Source organism: Heloderma suspectum, chromosome 4, assembly GCF_057233095.1.
Source record: "Heloderma suspectum isolate Gila_16-S chromosome 4, 16-S_ref, whole genome shotgun sequence".
In the NCBI taxonomy this organism is placed as follows: domain Eukaryota; kingdom Metazoa; phylum Chordata; class Lepidosauria; order Squamata; family Helodermatidae; genus Heloderma; species Heloderma suspectum.
The window spans coordinates 156,090,083-156,106,570 of NC_139461.1; positions in this window are offsets into that span (position 1 = coordinate 156,090,083).

The following is a 16,488-nucleotide window of genomic DNA, read 5'->3' on the forward strand; positions in this document are numbered from 1 at the left end:
GGTGTTGCTGAAGCCAAGCATGGTGAAACAGACGGAGAGGGCCAACTGAATTGTGTGCCTACTGTCTTTTAGTACAACATGAGGATGGGGGTTTGTTACATTTGCACAAAAAAATCAGGTTAAGTCTCAAGTTAGGGTTGGGTTGGGGAGATGTGGCTTCCCAGGTTGGAAACAGGTCCTTGGTGAAGCCAAGCTTGCTGAATCAGACTGAGTGGGGCATCAAGATGTCTTCCATACTGACATTTGGTACACTCTGTGGACGGCGGTATGTTTCAGTCCCAAAAGGAAATGAGGCCTGAGACTCAAATTAGGGTTAGGGTTGGGGAGACTTGGCTTCCCAGGATGTAACCAGGGTTTTGGCGAAGCCTAGATTGGTAAAACAGACTGAGTAGGCCAACCGGAGTATAACATACTGCCAGTTAGTACACCATGTGGACAGGGAAATGTTTCAGTCCAAAGAGAAAATTAGGGTTAAGACCCAAGTTAGGGTTAGCTGTCAGGAGACATGGCTTCCCAGAATGGAAACAGGGTGTTGCTGAAGCCAAGCATGGTGAATCAGACTGAGAGGGCCAAAGGAATTGTGTGCCTACTGTCTTTTAGTAGAACATGAGGATGGGGCTTTGTTACATTTGCACAAGAAAATCAGGTTAAGTCTCAAGTTAGGGTTAGGGTTGGGGAGATGTGGCTTCCCAGGTTGGAAACGCGTCCTTGGTGAAGCCTAACTTGCTGAATCAGACTGAGTGGGACATCAAGATGTCTTCCATACTGACATTTGGTACACTCTGTGGACGGCAATATCTTTCAGTCCCAAAAATAAATGACGCCTGAGACTCAAAGTAGGGTTAGGGTTGGGGAGACTTGGCTTCCCAGGATGTAACCAGGGTTTTGGCGAAGCCTAGATTGGTAAAACAGACTGAGTAGGCCAACCGGAGTATAACATACTGCCAGTTAGTACACCATGTGGACAGGGAAATGTTTCAGTCCAAAGAGAAAATTAGGGTTAAGACCCAAGTTAGGGTTATCGGTCAGGAGACATGGCTTCCCAGAATGGAAACAGGGTGTTGCTGAAGCCAAGCATGGTGAATCAGACTGAGAGGGCCAAAGGAATTGTGTGCCTACTGTCTTTTAGTAGAACATGAGGATGGGGCTTTGTTACATTTGCACAAGAAAATCAGGTTAAGTCTCAAGTTAGGGTTAGGGTTGGGGAGATGTGGCTTCCCAGGTTGGAAACGCGTCCTTGGTGAAGCCTAACTTGCTGAATCAGACTGAGTGGGACATCAAGATGTCTTCCATACTGACATTTGGTACACTCTGTGGACGGCGGTATGTTTCAGTCCGAAAAGGAAAAGAGACCTGAGACTCAAATTAGGGTTAGGGTTGGGGAGACTTGGCTTCCCAGGATGTAACCAGGGTTTTGGCGAAGCCTAGATTGGTAAAACAGACTGAGTTGGCCAACCGGAGGATAACATACTGCCAGTTAGTACACCATGTGGACAGGGAAATGTTTCAGTCCAAAGAGAAAATTAGGGTTAAGACCCAAGTTAGGGTTATCGGTCAGGAGACATGGCTTCCCCGAATGGAAACAGGGTGTTGCTGAAGCCAAGCATGGTGAAACAGACTGAGAGGGCCAAAGGAATTGTGTGCCTACTGTCATTTAGTAGAACATGAGGATGGGGGGTTGTTACATTTCAACAAGAAAATCAGGTTGAGTCTCAAGTTAGGGTTAGGGTTGGGGAGATGTGGCTTCCCAGGTTGGAAACGGGTCCTTGGTGAAGCTTAACTTGCTGAATCAGACTGAGTGGGGCATCAAGATGTCTTCCATACTGACATTTGGTACACTCTGTGGACCGCAGTATGTTTCAGTCCAAAAAGGAAATGAGGCCTGAGACTCAAAGTAGGGTTAGGGTTGCGGAGACTTGGCTTCCCAGGATGTAACCATGGTTTTGGTGAAGCCTAGATTGGTAAAACAGACTGAGTAGGCATTCAGGAGTATAACATACTGCCAGTTAGTACACCATGTGGACAGGGAAATGTTTCAGTCCAAAGAGAAAATTAGGGTTAAGACCCAAGTTAGGATTAGCTGTCAGGAGACATGGCTTCCCAGAATGGAAACAGGGTGTTGCTGAAGCCAAGCATTGTGAAACAGACTGAGAGGGCCAAAGGAATTGTGTGCCTTCTGTCTTTTAGTACAACATGAGGATGGGGGTTTGTTACATTTGCACAAGAAAATCATGTTAAGTCTCAAGTTAGGGTTAGGGTTGGGGAGATGTGGCTTCCCAGGTTGGAAACGGGTCCTTGGTGAAGCCTAACTTGCTGAATCAGACTGAGTGGGGCATCAAGATGTCTTCCATACTTACATTTGGTACACTCTGTGGACCGCAGTATGTTTCAGTCCAAAAAGGAAATGAGGGTTGAGACTCAAAGTAGGGTTAGGGTTGGGGAGACTTGGCTTCCCAGGATGTAACCAGGGTTTTGGCGAAGCCTAGATTGGTAAAACAGACTGCGTAGGCCTTCCGGAGTATAACATACTGCCAGTTAGTACACCATGTGGACAGGGAAATGTTTCAGTCCAAAGAGAAAATTAGGGTTAAGACCCAAGTTAGGGTTATCGGTCAGGAGACATGGCTTCCCAGAATGGAAACAGGGTGTTGCTGAAGCCAAGCATGGTGAAACAGACTGAGAGGGCCAAAGGAATTGTGTGCCTACTGTCATTTAGTAGAACATGAGGATGGGGGGTTGTTACATTTCAACAAGAAAATCAGGTTGAGTCTCAAGTTAGGGTTAGGGTTGGGGAGATGTGGCTTCCCAGGTTGGAAACGGGTCCTTGGTGAAGCTTAACTTGCTGAATCAGACTGAGTGGGGCATCAAGATGTCTTCCATACTTACATTTGGTACCCTCTGTGGACCGCAGTATGTTTCAGTCCAAAAAGGAAATGAGGCCTGAGACTCAAAGTAGGGTTAGGGTTGCGGAGACTTGGCTTCCCAGGATGTAACCATGGTTTTGGTGAAGCCTAGATTGGTAAAACAGACTGAGTAGGCATTCAGGAGTATAACATACTGCCAGTTAGTACACCATGTGGACAGGGAAATGTTTCAGTCCAAAGAGAAAATTAGGGTTAAGACCCAAGTTAGGATTAGCTGTCAGGAGACATGGCTTCCCAGAATGGAAACAGGGTGTTGCTGAAGCCAAGCATGGTGAAACAGACTGAGAGGGCCAAAGGAATTGTGTGCCTTCTGTCTTTTAGTACAACATGAGGATGGGGGTTTGTTACATTTGCACAAGAAAATCAGGTTAAGTCTCAAGTTAGGGTTAGGGTTGGGGAGATGTGGCTTCCCAGGTTGGAAACGGGTCCTTGGTGAAGCCTAACTTGCTGAATCAGACTGAGTGGGACATCAAGATGTCTTCCATACTGACATTTGCTACACTCTGTGGACGGCGGTATGTTTCAGTCCAAAAATGAAATGAGGGTTGAGACTCAAATTAGGGTTAGGGTTGAGGAGACTTGGCTTCCCAGGATGTAACCAGGGTTTTGGTGAAGCCTAGATTGGTAAAACAGACTGAGTAGGCATTCAGGAGTATAACATACTGCCAGTTAGTACACCATGTGGACAGGGAAATGTTTCAGTCCAAAGAGAAAATTAGGGTTAAGACCCAAGTTAGGGTTAGCTGTCAGGAGACATGGCTTCCCAGAATGGAAACAGGGTGTTGCTGAAGCCAAGCATGGTGAAACAGACTGAGAGGGCAAAAGGAATTGTGTGCCTTCTGTCTTTTAGTACAACATGAGGATGGGGGTTTGTTACATTTGCACAAGAAAATCAGGTTAAGTCTCAAGTTAGGGTTAGGGTTGGGGAGATGTGGCTTCCCAGGTTGGAAACGGGTCCTTGGTGAAGCCTAACTTGCTGAATCAGACTGAGTGGGGCATCAAGATGTCTTCCATACTTACATTTGGTACACTCTGTGGACCGCAGTATGTTTCAGTCCAAAAAGGAAATGAGGGTTGAGACTCAAATTAGGGTTAGGGTTGGGGAGACTTGGCTTCCCAGGATGTAACCAGGGTTTTGGCGAAGCCTAGATTGGTAAAACAGACTGCGTAGGCCTTCCGGAGTATAACATACTGCCAGTTAGTACACCATGTGGACAGGGAAATGTTTCAGTCCAAAGAGAAAATTAGGGTTAAGACCCAAGTTAGGGTTATCGGTCAGGAGACATGGCTTCCCAGAATGGAAACAGGGTGTTCCTGAAGCCAAGCATGGTGAAACAGACTGAGAGGGCAAAAGGAATTGTGTGCCTACTGTCTTTTAGTAGAACATGAGGATGGGGGGTTGTTACATTTCAACAAGAAAATCAGGTTAAGTCTCAAGTTAGGGTTAGGGTTGGGGAGATGTGGCTTCCCAGGTTGGAAACGGGTCCTTGGTGAAGCCTAGCTTGCTGAATCAGACTGAGTGGGGCATCAAGATGTCTTCCATACTTACATTTGGTACCCTCTGTGGACGGCAGTATGTTTCAGTCCAAAAAGGAAAAGAGGACTGAGACTCAAATTAGGGTTAGGGTTGGGGAGACTTGGCTTCCCAGGATGTAACAAGGGTTTTGGTGAAGCCTAGGTTGGTAAAACAGACTGAGTAGGCCATCCGGAGGATAACATACTGCCAGTTAGTACACCATGTGGACAGGGAAATGTTTCATTCCAAAGAGAAAATTAGGGTTAAGACCCAAGTTAGGGTTATCGGTCAGGAGACATGGCTTCCCAGAATGGAAACAGGGTGTTGCTGAAGCCAAGCATGGTGAAACAGACTGAGAGGGCCAAAGGAATTGTGTGCCTACTGTCATTTAGTAGAACATGAGGATGGGGGGTTGTTACATTTCAACAAGAAAATCAGGTTGAGTCTCAAGTTAGGGTTAGGGTTGGGGAGATGTGGCTTCCCAGGTTGGAAACGGGTCCCTGGTGAAGCTTAACTTGCTGAATCAGACTGAGTGGGGCATCAAGATGTCTTCCATACTGACATTTGGTACACTCTGTGGACCGCAGTATGTTTCAGTCCAAAAAGGAAATGAGGCGTGATTCTCAAAGTAGGGTTAGGGTTGGGGAGACTTGGCTTCCCAGGATGTAACCATGGTTTTGGTGAAGCCTAGATTGGTAAAACAGACTGAGTAGGCATTCAGGAGTATAACATACTGCGAGTTAGTACACCATGTGGACAGGGAAATGTTTCAGTCCAAAGAGAAAATTAGGGTTAAGACCCAAGTTAGGATTAGCTGTCAGGAGACATGGCTTCCCAGAATGGAAACAGGGTGTTCCTGAAGCCAAGCATGGTGAAACAGACTGAAAGGGCAAAAGGAATTGTGTGCCTACTGTCTTTTAGTAGAACATGAGGATGGGGGGTTGTTACATTTCAACAAGAAAATCAGGTTAAGTCTCAAGTTAGGGTTAGGGTTGGGGAGATGTGGCTTCCCAGGTTGGAAACGGGTCCTTGGTGAAGCCTAGCTTGCTGAATCAGACTGAGTGGGACATCAAAATGTCTTCCATACTTACATTTGGTACCCTCTGTGGACGGCAGTATGTTTCAGTCCAAAAAGGAAAAGAGGACTGAGACTCAAATTAGGGTTAGGGTTGGGGAGACTTGGCTTCCCAGGATGTAACCAGGGTTTTGGTGAAGCCTAGGTTGGTAAAACAGACTGAGTAGGCCATCCGGAGGATAACATACTGCCAGTTAGTACACCATGTGGACAGGGAAATGTTTCATTCCAAAGAGAAAATTAGGGTTAAGACCCAAGTTAGGGTTATCGGTCAGGAGACATGGCTTCCCAGAATGGAAACAGGGTGTTGCTGAAGCCAAGCATGGTGAAACAGACTGAGAGGGCAAAAGGAATTGTGTGCCTACTGTCATTTAGTAGAACATGAGGATGGGGGGTTGTTACATTTCAACAAGAAAATCAGGTTGAGTCTCAAGTTAGGGTTAGGGTTGGGGAGATGTGGCTTCCCAGGTTGGAAACGGGTCCTTGGTGAAGCTTAACTTGCTGAATCAGACTGAGTGGGGCATCAAGATGTCTTCCATACTGACATTTGGTACACTCTGTGGACCGCAGTATGTTTCAGTCCAAAAATGAAATGAGGGTTGAGACTCAAATTAGGGTTAGGGTTGCGGAGACTTGGCTTCCCAGGATGTAACCATGGTTTTGGTGAAGCCTAGATTGGTAAAACAGACTGAGTAGGCATTCAGGAGTATAACATACTGCCAGTTAGTACACCATGTGGACAGGGAAATGTTTCAGTCCAAAGAGAAAATTAGGGTTAAGACCCAAGTTAGGATTAGCTGTCAGGGGACATGGCTTCCCAGAATGGAAACAGGGTGTTGCTGAAGCCAAGCATGGTGAAACAGACTGAGAGGGCCAAAGGAATTGTGTGCCTTCTGTCTTTTAGTACAACATGAGGATGGGGGTTTGTTACATTTGCACAAGAAAATCATGTTAAGTCTCAAGTTAGGGTTAGGGTTGGGGAGATGTGGCTTCCCAGGTTGGAAACGGGTCCTTGGTGAAGCCTAACTTGCTGAATCAGACTGAGTGGGACATCAAGATGTCTTCCATACTGACATTTGGTACACTCTGTGGACGGCAATATCTTTCAGTCCCAAAAGGAAATGAGGCCTGAGACTCAAAGTAGGGTTAGGGTTGGGGAGACTTGGCTTCCCAGGATGTAACCAGGGTTTTGGCGAAGCCTAGATTGGTAAAACAGACTGAGTAGGCCAACCGGAGTATAACATACTGCCAGTTAGTACACCATGTGGACAGGGAAATGTTTCAGTCCAAAGAGAAAATTAGGGTTAAGACCCAAGTTAGGGTTAGCTGTCAGGAGACATGGCTTCCCAGAATGGAAACAGGGTGTTGCTGAAGCCAAGCATGGTGAAACAGACTGAGAGGGCCAAAGGAATTGTGTGCCTACTGTCTTTTAGTAGAACATGAGGATGGGGGGTTGTTACATTTCAACAAGAAAATCAGGTTAAGTCTCAAGTTAGGGTTAGGGTTGGGGAGATGTGGCTTCCCAGGTTGGAAACGGGTCCTTGGTGAAGCCTAGCTTGCTGAATCAGACTGAGTGGGGCATCAAGATGTCTTCCATACTTACATTTGGTACACTCTGTGGACGGCAGTATGTTTCAGTCCAAAAAGGAAATGAGGGTTGAGACTCAAATTAGGGTTAGGGTTGGGGAGACTTGGCTTCCCAGGATGTAACCATGGTTTTGGCGAAGCCTAGATTGGTAAAACAGACTGAGTAGGCCATCCGGAGTATAACATACTGCCAGTTAGTACACCATGTGGACAGGGAAATATTTCAGTCCAAAGAAAAAACTAGGGTTAAGACCCAAGTTAGCGTCAGCGGTCAAGAGACATGGCTTCCCGGAATGGAAACAGGGTGTTGCTGAAGCCAAGCATGGTGAAACAGACGGAGAGGGCCAACTGAATTGTGTGCCTACTGTCTTTTAGTACAACATGAGGATGGGGGTTTGTTACATTTGCACAAGAAAATCAGGTTAAGTCTCAAGTTAGGGTTGGGTTGGGGAGATGTGGCTTCCCAGGTTGGAAACAGGTCCTTGGTGAAGCCTAGCTTGCTGAATCAGACTGAGTGGGGCATCAAGATGTCTTCCATACTGACATTTGGTACACTCTGTGGACGGCGGTATGTTTCAGTCCAAAAAGGAAAAGAGGCCTGAGACTCAAATTAGGGTTAGGGTTGGGGAGACTTGGCTTCCCAGGATGTAACCAGGGTTTTGGCGAAGCCTAGATTGGTAAAACAGACTGAGTTGGCCAACCGGAGGATAACATACTGCCAGTTAGTACACCATGTGGACAGGGAAATGTTTCAGTCCAAAGAGAAAATTAGGGTTAAGACCCAAGTTAGGGTTATCGGTCAGGAGACATGGCTTCCCCGAATGGAAACAGGGTGTTGCTGAAGCCAAGCATGGTGAAACAGACTGAGATGGCAAAAGGAATTGTGTGCCTACTGTCTTTTAGTACAACATGAGGATGGGGGGTTGTTACATTTGCACAAGAAAATCAGGTTAAGTCTCAAGTTAGGTTTAGGGTTGGGGAGATGTGGCTTCCCAGGTTGGAAACGGGTCCTTGGTGAAGCCCAGCTTGTTGAATCAGACTGAGTGGGGCATTTAGATATCTTCCATACTGACATTTGGTACACTCTGTGGACGGCGGTATATTTCAGTCCCAAAAGGAAATGAGGCCTGAGACTCAAAGTAGAGTTAGGGTTGAGGAGACTTGGCTTCCCAGGATGTAACCAGGGTTTTGGTGAAGCCTAGATTGGTAAAACAGACTGAGTAGGCATTCAGGAGTATAACATACTGCCAGTTAGTACACCATGTGGACAGGGAAATGTTTCAGTCCAAAGAGAAAATTAGGGTTAAGACCCAAGTTAGGGTTAGCTGTGAGGAGACATGGCTTCCCAGAATGGAAACAGGGTGTTGCTGAAGCCAAGCATTGTGAAACAGACTGAGAGGGCAAAAGGAATTGTGTGCCTTCTGTCTTTTAGTACAACATGAGGATGGGGGTTTGTTACATTTGCACAAGAAAATCAGGTTAAGTCTCAAGTTAGGGTTAGGGTTGGGGAGATGTGGCTTCCCAGGTTGGAAACGGGTCCTTGGTGAAGCCTAACTTGCTGAATCAGACTGAGTGGGACATCAAGATGTCTTCCATACTGACATTTGCTACACTCTGTGGACGGCGGTATGTTTCAGTCCAAAAATGAAATGAGGGTTGAGACTCAAATTAGGGTTAGGGTTGGGGAGACTTGGCTTCCCAGGATGTAACCAGGGTTTTGGCGAAGCCTAGACTGGTAAAACAGACTGAGTAGGCCATCCGGAGTATAACATACTGCCAGTTAGTACACCATGTGGACAGGGAAATGTTTCATTCCAAAGAGAAAATTAGGGTTAAGACCCAAGTTAGGGTTATCGGTCAGGAGACATGGCTTCCCAGAATGGAAACAGGGTGTTGCTGAAGCCAAACATGGTGACTCAGACTGAGAGGGCCAAAGGAATTGTGTGCCTACTGTCTTTTAGTAGAACATGAGGATGGGGGTTTGTTACATTTGCACAAGAAAATCAGGTTAAGTCTCAAGTTAGGGTTAGTGTTGGGGAGATGTGGCTTCCCAGGTTGGAAACGGGTCCTTGGTGAAGCCTAACTTGCTGAATCAGACTGAGTGGGACATCAAGATGTCTTCCATACTGACATTTGGTACACTCTGTGGACGGCGGTATCTTTCAGTCCCAAAAGGAAATGAGGCCTGAGACTCAAAGTAGGGTTAGGGTTGGGGAGACTTGGCTTCCCAGGATGTAACCAGGGTTTTGGCGAAGCCTAGATTGGTAAAACAGACTGCGTAGGCCAACCGGAGTATAACATACTGCCAGTTAGTACACCATGTGGACAGGGAAATGTTTCAGTCCAAAGAGAAAATTAGGGTTAAGACCTAAGTTAGGGTTAGCTGTCAGGAGACATGGCTTCCCAGAATGGAAACAGGGTGTTGCTGAAGCCAAGCATGGTGAAACAGACTGAGAGGGCCAAAGGAATTGTGTGCCTACTGTCTTTTAGTAGAACATGAGGATGGGGGGTTGTTACATTTGCACAAGAAGATCAGGTTAAGTCTCAAGTTAGGGTTAGGGTTGGGGAGATGTGGCTTCCCAGGTTGGAAACGGGTCCTTGGTGAAGCCTAGCTTGCTGAATCAGACTGAGTGGGGCATCAAGATGTCTTCCATACTTACATTTGGTACCCTCTGTGGACGGCAGTATGTTTCAGTCCAAAAAGGAAATGACGCCTGAGACTCAAAGTAGGGTTAGGGTTGGGGAGACTTGGCTTCCCAGGATGTAACCATGGTTTTGGCGAAGCCTAGATTGGTAAAACAGACTGAGTAGGCCATCCGGAGTATAACATACTGCCAGTTAGTACACCATGTGGACAGGGAAATGTTTCAGTCCAAAGAGAAAATTAGGGTTAAGACCCAAGTTAGGATTAGCTGTCAGGAGACATGGCTTCCCAGAATGGAAACAGGGTGTTGCTGAAGCCAAGCATTGTGAAACAGACTGAGAGGGCCAAAGGAATTGTGTGCCTTCTGTCTTTTAGTAGAACATGAGGATGGGGGGTTGTTACATTTCAACAAGAAAATCAGGTTAAGTCTCAAGTTAGGGATAGGGTTGGGGAGATGTGGCTTCCCAGGTTGGAAACGGGTCCTTGGTGAAGCCTAGCTTGCTGAATCAGACTGAGTCGGGCATCAAGATGTCTTCCATACTTACATTTGGTACCCTCTGTGGACGGCAGTATGTTTCAGTCCAAAAAGGAAAAGAGGACTGAGACTCAAATTATGGTTAGGGTTGGGGAGACTTGGCTTCCCAGGATGTAACCAGGGTTTTGGTGAAGCCTAGGTTGGTAAAACAGACTGAGTAGGCCATCCGGAGGATAACATACTGCCAGTTAGTACACCATGTGGACAGGGAAATGTTTCATTCCAAAGAGAAAATTAGGGTTAAGACCCAAGTTAGGGTTATCGGTCAGGAGACATGGCTTCCCAGAATGGAAACAGGGTGTTGCTGAAGCCAAGCATGGTGAAACAGACTGAGAGGGCCAAAGGAATTGTGTGCCTACTGTCATTTAGTAGAACATGAGGATGGGGGGTTGTTACATTTCAACAAGAAAATCAGGTTGAGTCTCAAGTTAGGGTTAGGGTTGGGGAGATGTGGCTTCCCAGGTTGGAAACGGGTCCTTGGTGAAGCTTAACTTGCTGAATCAGACTGAGTGGGGCATCAAGATGTCTTCCATACTGACATTTGGTACACTCTGTGGACCGCAGTATGTTTCAGTCCAAAAAGGAAATGAGGCCTGAGACTCAAAGTAGGGTTAGGGTTGCGGAGACTTGGCTTCCCAGGATGTAACCATGGTTTTGGTGAAGCCTAGATTGGTAAAACAGACTGAGTAGGCATTCAGGAGTATAACATACTGCCAGTTAGTACACCATGTGGACAGGGAAATCTTTCAGTCCAAAGAGAAAATTAGGGTTAAGACCCAAGTTAGGATTAGGTGTCAGGAGACATGGCTTCCCAGAATGGAAACAGGGTGTTCCTGAAGCCAAGCATGGTGAAACAGACTGAGAGGGCCAAAGGAATTGTGTGCCTTCTGTCTTTTAGTACAACATGAGGATGGGGGTTTGTTACATTTGCACAAGAAAATCAGGTTAAGTCTCAAGTTAGGCTTAGGGTTGGGGAGATGTGGCTTCCCAGGTTGGAAACGGGTCCTTGGTGAAGCCTAACTTGCTGAATCAGACTGAGTGGGACATCAAGATGTCTTCCATACTGACATTTGCTACACTCTGTGGACGGCGGTATGTTTCAGTCCAAAAATGAAATGAGGGTTGAGACTCAAATTAGGGTTAGGGTTGAGGAGACTTGGCTTCCCAGGATGTAACCAGGGTTTTGGTGAAGCCTAGATTGGTAAAACAGACTGAGTAGGCATTCAGGAGTATAACATACTGCCAGTTAGTACACCATGTGGACAGGGAAATGTTTCAGTCCAAAGAGAAAATTAGGGTTAAGACCCAAGTTAGGGTTAGCTGTCAGGAGACATGGCTTCCCAGAATGGAAACAGGGTGTTGCTGAAGCCAAGCATGGTGAAACAGACTGAGAGGGCAAAAGGAATTGTGTGCCTTCTGTCTTTTAGTACAACATGAGGATGGGGGTTTGTTACATTTGCACAAGAAAATCAGGTTAAGTCTCAAGTTAGGGTTAGGGTTGGGGAGATGTGGCTTCCCAGGTTGGAAACGGGTCCTTGGTGAAGCCTAACTTGCTGAATCAGACTGAGTGGGGCATCAAGATGTCTTCCATACTTACATTTGGTACACTCTGTGGACCGCAGTATGTTTCAGTCCAAAAAGGAAATGAGGGTTGAGACTCAAATTAGGGTTAGGGTTGGGGAGACTTGGCTTCCCAGGATGTAACCAGGGTTTTGGCGAAGCCTAGATTGGTAAAACAGACTGCGTAGGCCTTCCGGAGTATAACATACTGCCAGTTAGTACACCATGTGGACAGGGAAATGTTTCAGTCCAAAGAGAAAATTAGGGTTAAGACCCAAGTTAGGGTTATCGGTCAGGAGACATGGCTTCCCAGAATGGAAACAGGGTGTTCCTGAAGCCAAGCATGGTGAAACAGACTGAGAGGGCAAAAGGAATTGTGTGCCTACTGTCTTTTAGTAGAACATGAGGATGGGGGGTTGTTACATTTCAACAAGAAAATCAGGTTAAGTCTCAAGTTAGGGTTAGGGTTGGGGAGATGTGGCTTCCCAGGTTGGAAACGGGTCCTTGGTGAAGCCTAGCTTGCTGAATCAGACTGAGTGGGGCATCAAGATGTCTTCCATACTTACATTTGGTACCCTCTGTGGACGGCAGTATGTTTCAGTCCAAAAAGGAAAAGAGGACTGAGACTCAAATTAGGGTTAGGGTTGGGGAGACTTGGCTTCCCAGGATGTAACCAGGGTTTTGGTGAAGCCTAGGTTGGTAAAACAGACTGAGTAGGCCATCCGGAGGATAACATACTGCCAGTTAGTACACCATGTGGACAGGGAAATGTTTCATTCCAAAGAGAAAATTAGGGTTAAGACCCAAGTTAGGGTTATCGGTCAGGAGACATGGCTTCCCAGAATGGAAACAGGGTGTTGCTGAAGCCAAGCATGGTGAAACAGACTGAGAGGGCCAAAGGAATTGTGTGCCTACTGTCATTTAGTAGAACATGAGGATGGGGGGTTGTTACATTTCAACAAGAAAATCAGGTTGAGTCTCAAGTTAGGGTTAGGGTTGGGGAGATGTGGCTTCCCAGGTTGGAAACGGGTCCTTGGTGAAGCTTAACTTGCTGAATCAGACTGAGTGGGGCATCAAGATGTCTTCCATACTGACATTTGGTACACTCTGTGGACCGCAGTATGTTTCAGTCCAAAAAGGAAATGAGGCCTGAGACTCAAAGTAGGGTTAGGGTTGCGGAGACTTGGCTTCCCAGGATGTAACCATGGTTTTGGTGAAGCCTAGATTGGTAAAACAGACTGAGTAGGCATTCAGGAGTATAACATACTGCCAGTTAGTACACCATGTGGACAGGGAAATGTTTCAGTCCAAAGAGAAAATTAGGGTTAAGACCCAAGTTAGGATTAGCTGTCAGGGGACATGGCTTCCCAGAATGGAAACAGGGTGTTGCTGAAGCCAAGCATTGTGAAACAGACTGAGAGGGCCAAAGGAATTGTGTGCCTTCTGTCTTTTAGTACAACATGAGGATGGGGGTTTGTTACATTTGCACAAGAAAATCATGTTAAGTCTCAAGTTAGGGTTAGGGTTGGGGAGATGTGGCTTCCCAGGTTGGAAACGGGTCCTTGGTGAAGCCTAACTTGCTGAATCAGACTGAGTGGGACATCAAGATGTCTTCCATACTGACATTTGCTACACTCTGTGGACGGCGGTATGTTTCAGTCCAAAAATGAAATGAGGGTTGAGACTCAAATTAGGGTTAGGGTTGGGGAGACTTGGCTTCCCAGGATGCAACCATGGTTTTGGCGAAGCCTAGATTGGTAAAACAGACTGAGTAGGCCATCCGGAGTATAACATACTGCCACTTAGTACACCATGTGGACAGGGAAATGTTTCAGTCCAAAGAAAAAATTATGGTTAAGACCCAAGTGAGGGTTATCGGTCAGGAGACATGGCTTCCCAGAATGGAAACAGGGTGTTGCTGAAGCCAAGCATGGTGAATCAGACTGAGAGGGCCAAAGGAATTGTGTGCCTACTGTCTTTTAGTAGAACATGAGGATGGGGCTTTGTTACATTTGCACAAGAAAATCAGGTTAAGTCTCAAGTTAGGGTTAGGGTTGGGGAGATGTGGCTTCCCAGGTTGGAAACGCGTCCTTGGTGAAGCCTAACTTGCTGAATCAGACTGAGTGGGACATCAAGATGTCTTCCATACTGACATTTGGTACACTCTGTGGACGGCAATATCTTTCAGTCCCAAAAGGAAATGAGGCCTGAGACTCAAAGTAGGGTTAGGGTTGGGGAGACTTGGCTTCCCAGGATGTAACCAGGGTTTTGGCGAAGCCTAGATTGGTAAAACAGACTGAGTAGGCCAACCGGAGTATAACATACTGCCAGTTAGTACACCATGTGGACAGGGAAATGTTTCAGTCCAAAGAGAAAATTAGGGTTAAGACCCAAGTTAGGGTTAGCTGTCAGGAGACATGGCTTCCCAGAATGGAAACAGGGTGTTGCTGAAGCCAAGCATGGTGAAACAGACTGAGAGGGCCAAAGGAATTGTGTGCCTACTGTCTTTTAGTAGAACATGAGGATGGGGGGTTGTTACATTTCAACAAGAAAATCAGGTTAAGTCTCAAGTTAGGGTTAGGGTTGGGGAGATGTGGCTTCCCAGGTTGGAAACGGGTCCTTGGTGAAGCCTAGCTTGCTGAATCAGACTGAGTGGGGCATCAAGATGTCTTCCATACTTACATTTGGTACCCTCTGTGGACGGCAGTATGTTTCAGTCCAAAAAGGAAATGAGGGTTGAGACTCAAATTAGGGTTAGGGTTGGGGAGACTTGGCTTCCCAGGATGTAACCATGGTTTTGGCGAAGCCTAGATTGGTAAAACAGACTGAGTAGGCCATCCGGAGTATAACATACTGCCAGTTAGTACACCATGTGGACAGGGAAATATTTCAGTCCAAAGAAAAAACTAGGGTTAAGACCCAAGTTAGCGTCAGCGGTCAAGAGACATGGCTTCCCGGAATGGAAACAGGGTGTTGCTGAAGCCAAGCATGGTGAAACAGACGGAGAGGGCCAACTGAATTGTGTGCCTACTGTCTTTTAGTACAACATGAGGATGGGGGTTTGTTACATTTGCACAAGAAAATCAGGTTAAGTCTCAAGTTAGGGTTGGGTTGGGGAGATGTGGCTTCCCAGGTTGGAAACAGGTCCTTGGTGAAGCCTAGCTTGCTGAATCAGACTGAGTGGGGCATCAAGATGTCTTCCATACTGACATTTGGTACACTCTGTGGACGGCGGTATGTTTCAGTCCAAAAAGGAAAAGAGGCCTGAGACTCAAATTAGGGTTAGGGTTGGGGAGACTTGGCTTCCCAGGATGTAACCAGGGTTTTGGCGAAGCCTAGATTGGTAAAACAGACTGAGTTGGCCAACCGGAGGATAACATACTGCCAGTTAGTACACCATGTGGACAGGGAAATGTTTCAGTCCAAAGAGAAAATTAGGGTTAAGACCCAAGTTAGGGTTATCGGTCAGGAGACATGGCTTCCCCGAATGGAAACAGGGTGTTGCTGAAGCCAAGCATGGTGAAACAGACTGAGATGGCAAAAGGAATTGTGTGCCTACTGTCTTTTAGTACAACATGAGGATGGGGGGTTGTTACATTTGCACAAGAAAATCAGGTTAAGTCTCAAGTTAGGTTTAGGGTTGGGGAGATGTGGCTTCCCAGGTTGGAAACGGGTCCTTGGTGAAGCCCAGCTTGTTGAATCAGACTGAGTGGGGCATTTAGATATCTTCCATACTGACATTTGGTACACTCTGTGGACGGCGGTATATTTCAGTCCCAAAAGGAAATGAGGCCTGAGACTCAAAGTAGGGTTAGGGTTGAGGAGACTTGGCTTCCCAGGATGTAACCAGGGTTTTGGTGAAGCCTAGATTGGTAAAACAGACTGAGTAGGCCATCCGGAGTATAACATACTGCCAGTTAGTACACCATGTGGACAGGGAAATATTTCAGTCCAAAGAAAAAACTAGGGTTAAGACCCAAGTTAGCGTCAGCGGTCAAGAGACATGGCTTCCCGGAATGGAAACAGGGTGTTGCTGAAGCCAAGCATGGTGAAACAGACTGAGAGGGCAAAAGGAATTGTGTGCCTTCTGTCTTTTAGTACAACATGAGGATGGGGGTTTGTTACATTTGCACAAGAAAATCAGGTTAAGTCTCAAGTTAGGGTTAGGGTTGGGGAGATGTGGCTTCCCAGGTTGGAAACGGGTCCTTGGTGAAGCCTAACTTGCTGAATCAGACTGAGTGGGACATCAAGATGTCTTCCATACTGACATTTGCTACACTCTGTGGACGGCGGTATGTTTCAGTCCAAAAATGAAATGAGGGTTGAGACTCAAATTAGGGTTAGGGTTGGGGAGACTTGGCTTCCCAGGATGTAACCAGGGTTTTGGCGAAGCCTAGATTGGTAAAACAGACTGAGTAGGCCATCCGGAGTATAACATACTGCCAGTTAGTACACCATGTGGACAGGGAAATGTTTCATTCCAAAGAGAAAATTAGGGTTAAGACCCAAGTTAGGGTTATCGGTCAGGAGACATGGCTTCCCAGAATGGAAACAGGGTGTTGCTGAAGCCAAACATGGTGACTCAGACTGAGAGGGCCAAAGGAATTGTGTGCCTACTGTCTTTTAGTAGAACATGAGGATGGGGGT